General features: G+C 43.7%; 1 long non-coding RNA gene across 1 annotated transcript in view; it reads right to left on the bottom strand.

The window, feature by feature from the left end:
* Positions 1-3,641: 3,641 nt before the first annotated feature.
* Positions 3,642-5,000, bottom strand: part of LOC125041794 — a 174,182-nt gene continuing 172,823 nt past the window's right edge. Inside the window, exon 4 of the long non-coding RNA XR_007116326.1 lies at positions 3,642-3,746. This is a non-coding gene — a long non-coding RNA (uncharacterized LOC125041794). The remainder of the gene's footprint in view (positions 3,747-5,000) is intronic.

The following is a 5,000-nucleotide window of genomic DNA, read 5'->3' as shown; positions in this document are numbered from 1 at the left end:
GGGAAACAAAAAAAAAAAAAAAAAAAAAAGGTGAGACGGAAAATAATAACAACAGAACAAGAAGACACACGACGTAAGTCCTTAGACGAAAAAAAGTGACGGCATCAAAGGCCAGGAGGGATGAGAGAAGAGTGACTATACACTGGGTGGATTCCAAAAGCGGAAGCAAGGACATAGAGAAGAGGGAAGAAAGGATAGAAAGGAGAAAGAAGAAAGGAGAAAGAGAAAAAAAATAGTAAGGAACAGGACCACAAACATAGTGATATATGGCCGCGCATACGTATTTACACGTACTCACACACACAGACACACGCACACACACACACACACACACACACACACACACACACACACACACACACACACACACACACGCACACACACACACACACACACGCACACACACACACACACACACACACACACACACAAGGTAAGCATACATCTATCCATCCATCCAGAATGAGAGTGAGAGTGAGAGTGAGAGAAGGAGGGAAAGAGAGAGAGTGAAAGACAGATAGACAGACAGACAGACAGAGAAAGAGAGAAAGAGAGAGAAATAGCGGCCATTCAACCAATTTTCGCCTCTCCGCAATTTTGCCCATCGCCATGACAACACAACGGTTAATTTCAACCGACTTTTTCCCCGTTTATGATGTCCCCCTGAGGCATAAGATCTGACGCCTCTTCACATCGCGACGCATCCAGTCTTTTATTTTTCTCTCTTTCCTCTTCGTTTTCTTTTCTTTTCATTCTCCATCTCCTGCTTCCCCGTTATCTTCGTTCTCGCCCCCTCCTCCTCTTCCTCCTCCTTCCTCTCTTTCCTCGTCCTTTTTTCTTCTCCATCTCTTACTTCCTCGTTCTTTTCGTTCTCGTCTCCTCCTCCTCTTCTTCTTCCTTTCTCTCTTTCTTTTTTCTTTTCTTCTTTCTTTTCATTCTCCCTCTCCTACTCCCTCGTTCTCTTCGTTCTCGTCTCCTCCTCCTCATCCTCCTCATTTCTCTCTTTCCTTCTTTCTTTCCATTCTCCCTCTCCTACTCCCTCGTTCTCTTCGTTCTTGTCTCCTCTTCCTCTCCTTCCTCCTTTCTCTCTTTCCTCTTCCTCTTCATTCCCCATCTCCTACTTCTTTGTTCTCTTTTTCCTCCTGTCACGTGCCACATTTATTATATATGGTAATTATGCTCGAGCGCCCTTTAGGACTTTATTGCACTGCGTCCAAGTGATTAAGATTTTGCACTGATGGTAGGGGGGGAGGGGGAGCGAGGGAGGGTAAGCGGAATGAGAGGAGAGGAGGGGGAGGGGAGTGGGTGAGAAGGGCGCTGGGATGGGTATGGGGAGAGAAGAGAGAAGAGGGGAAAGAGGAGGGGAAAGGAGATGCTAAAGGTAGAAGGAGGGAGGAGGGCAGGAGGAGGGCAGGAGGAGGAAGGAGGAGGGCAGGAGGAGGAAGGAGGAGGGCAGGAGGAGGAAGGAGGACGGCAGGAGGAGGGCAGGAGGAGGAAGGAGGAGGGCAGGAGGAGGAAGGAGGAGAGCAGAAGGAAGGGGAGGAGGGGAAAAGGGAAAAGTGAAGGAAGAAAGGTGACGGAGAGACAGGAGGTAAATGGTCGTAAAAAATAGACCGAGGGAAATAGATAGGAAGGTACAAAATAGAATAAGAAGTAGAGAAAGGGCGAAAAAAGGACAAATCAAATCTAGGGAGAGACAGAGAAAGAAAATGACAGGCAGAAAGACACACAGATAAACAGAAACAGAAAGAAAGGGACAAGCAGAAACAGAAAGAAAGGGACAAGCAGAAACGGAAAGAAAGGGACAGACAGACAGACAAAAAAAGGAGATAAGAGATAAAGAGATAAAAGACAAAAAACGAGAGCCCCTTAAAAACTAATGTACAAAATCATCAACATGGAATGAGGATTAACATTAATTAAAACACACACCAATCTACACACCAGAATAACTTTATTATTTTCCTCTAATGATTTCGTCTGAACTCATGAAACCCGAGGAGCAGAGGAGCGAAGCGGTGGATTTAAAGGCCGCTCCGCCAGCATCCGGGAAACAGGAGAGAAGTATTCCCGATTGCGAAAGAGTGGAAGAAGACGGAGGAGTGAGAGAGGGGAGGGGGATGGGAAGAGAGGGAGAGAGAATAGGAATAGAATTAAAAAGGGAGAGTGGGAAAGGGGAAAAACGCATATGCTTGTTTTTCCTTATTTTTGCTAACGCGACGTAGCTTTAACGGGTTAATATTTAGCGCTTGTAATCATTTCTTCAAATCGTATTAAAGTTCTTTGATGGAATCTATACAAAGTCCACAATCTAGCTAAAGTTACTGGAATTGTCTTCGGAAAATGAGCAACCCTACCTCAGGTGAAACAGTTTGACAGACTTACAGGTCCATCCGTTTTTGAAAGAAACAACAGAAAATACAGCACTCTGTTTGCGATCAGCTGTTCACAGTGAAGTTTCGAACCATCTCGTGAGTATTACGTGTCAGTGGCTAGTCCCCTAAATGGGATTCCATAAACTTTAAGGAGCCCCAACCTGCATAAAATGAACTACCACGAAAACAAACAAAAACAGTTGCTGTGTTCAATATCGATTTCACAAAATTATACCAACGTCAAACAGATTTTAATCCGTGAACCCAATGAGGCGCCCCAGCCATTCTCTCGAGGGGCGTTCCTCATGCAAGGCCTCTACACGTTAACAGCACGATTACAGTGACGGCCCAGTTTCGCTCCAAGCCCTCGCTAAGCCCTGTTGGGTGTTATCATGCTAATATATTGAGAGGCATGCAAAGTGACATTCGGATTCGCTTGCATCGTAATGATTGCACGTTACCTCAGCAGTCTTTGGAAGAGGAAACGTGGCATTTAGATGGACTTTTGGTGTATTTTGAACAAATGTGCTCGTTTATGAGGATGATTAGTTGTGTGTAATATATGATCGTTGGAGGTTACATGATTTTTTTTTTTTTTATATCACATTCATGTAAAACACACGCATAAAAGGCATGGGAAAAAGTTTCTACCTATGCAACAGTATCCAACCTTAGCCTATATTTATTCCCCAGTCAGGGACTCCCCCTAACAACGTCCCTCACCTCTGGGCCCCTCTAGAGTATAATGAATCCAACCCAACCCAAGTTAATCGAATAGAGCCACTTTATGGTGACCTTCACAAGTATGGGATTACGGTAACAACAGAAACCAAAGAGGGTTGAAAAATTCTTATATACTATATATATACACATATATTTATATTATTTATATCTACCTATCTATCTATCTGAACACACACACATAGATATGTACATATATAGATATGTACAAATATATCTATATATCTATATCTATATATATCAATGTAAATCTGAGACTGTTATAAAGCATTTGTTCCAATACTGTCATAGAAGAAAATTATTAGTTTTGAAGAGATAAAAGGAAATATAACAACAAAATTGAGTTTAAACCATTGCGGTAACCTGTAAAAATTGCAATCAACATCAAATTATTTAATACAAGATAAGTAAAGACTGTACTCAATAACACAGGACAAATGACTCAGGAAACGGCCTGCTTACACTCCGTCATGCTTACACGAAGTGACAAAGCACTACGTGACTTCAAGAAGGGGCGCCTGACTTACCCTGGGAGCCTGGCAGGTGTCTCAGTGTGAGCATGACGTCACCCTTCTCTCTCTAGTAACCTTCCTCAAGGGTGACCTCGTTCCAACTCGTCGCCATCTTGTGCTGCGGAGAGACAGAGAACTTTGATATTTTTTGTTTTTAATTATTTCTTCCTTTCTGTTAAAACCGTGGGACTTAAAGATAGGCATCTGTTTACTTTTTTTTCTCGACTTTTACTTCATAATATAAACTCGACCTTGTCCTTCAAAGCGCTTTACCTTTGTCACAATTTCAGATTCCAAACCAGCGAATGGTTAACAGTACTCGTTCATAGTTGAGCAAACACGCACTCTCATCTACAGTCTGAACCTTGACTGAGAAACGAACTTCGGTACAAGCTTCGAAGCCTTACAAAGCATTAATGGGCTTTATAAACCTATTAAATGCACTGTATGAAGTTTAGTACTCTCTAGCTACTCACACAGTAGTCTCTCTTATCATTCTCTCATTCGCCCTTCGCTATGACACTTTATCCCTTCCTCTCGAACTAGTATAACGCCTGAACTAACAACGTATGTGGGAAGGAGTATAACGACCGCACCATACACCGAGCACTCAAAGGGAAATGATCCAACACAAGCATTTCCACTAGAACGAAGCAACGTCGCCGACTGCACAGAAACAACTGCCGTCATTTCCCACCGTGATGCAACTTTCTCAACAAATCATTCCGCCGATAATTACAAGGACAGAAAACGCACGCATCCCTAATTACTCTACCTGGAACCTGATTGGCCGGCGGTCGCTAATTAACTCTCCGTACGATGAATGGCAAATCACCGGCATACGCTTCCCGACGATCCCATTAATATGCCGTTCTGGAATCTTCGCCGTTTGATTAAAGAAACGAAGTGAAGTGAAGAGAAAAGAAGGGGAGAGAGACGGTAGGAGGGACTAGGAGGGAGAGAGGAAGGAGTGGGAGAGGAAGAAGGAGAAGGAGAGGGCGAAGGAGGGGGAGGGGGAGAGGAAGGGGGGGAGGGGGAGAGGAAGGGGGGGAGAGGGAGAGGGAGAGAGATACACAGATACACACACACGAGTAAGAGAGAGAGAGAAAGAGAGAGAGAGAGAGAGAGAGAGAGAGAGAGAGAGAGAGAGAGAGAGAGAGAGAGAGAGAGAGAGAGAGACTAATAGAATTTACAAGAATTACCATTCGAAGAAACCCAAATTCCCGGAAAACCCATTTCTAAAAGCTGACTTAGTAGCCGTATGTAAAATAAATAAATAAATAAATGGATGAAAAACTGTTTTCGACGTCGAGTTTGTGACTCTAGAGGCTCGTCGGGTTTGTGAAGCCTCGGGGGAATCGAAAAGCCGTTT

This window comes from Penaeus chinensis, chromosome 31, assembly GCF_019202785.1.
Source record: "Penaeus chinensis breed Huanghai No. 1 chromosome 31, ASM1920278v2, whole genome shotgun sequence".
In the NCBI taxonomy this organism is placed as follows: Eukaryota; Metazoa; Arthropoda; class Malacostraca; order Decapoda; family Penaeidae; genus Penaeus; species Penaeus chinensis.
This window is presented reverse-complemented; position numbering and strand designations above follow the sequence as displayed.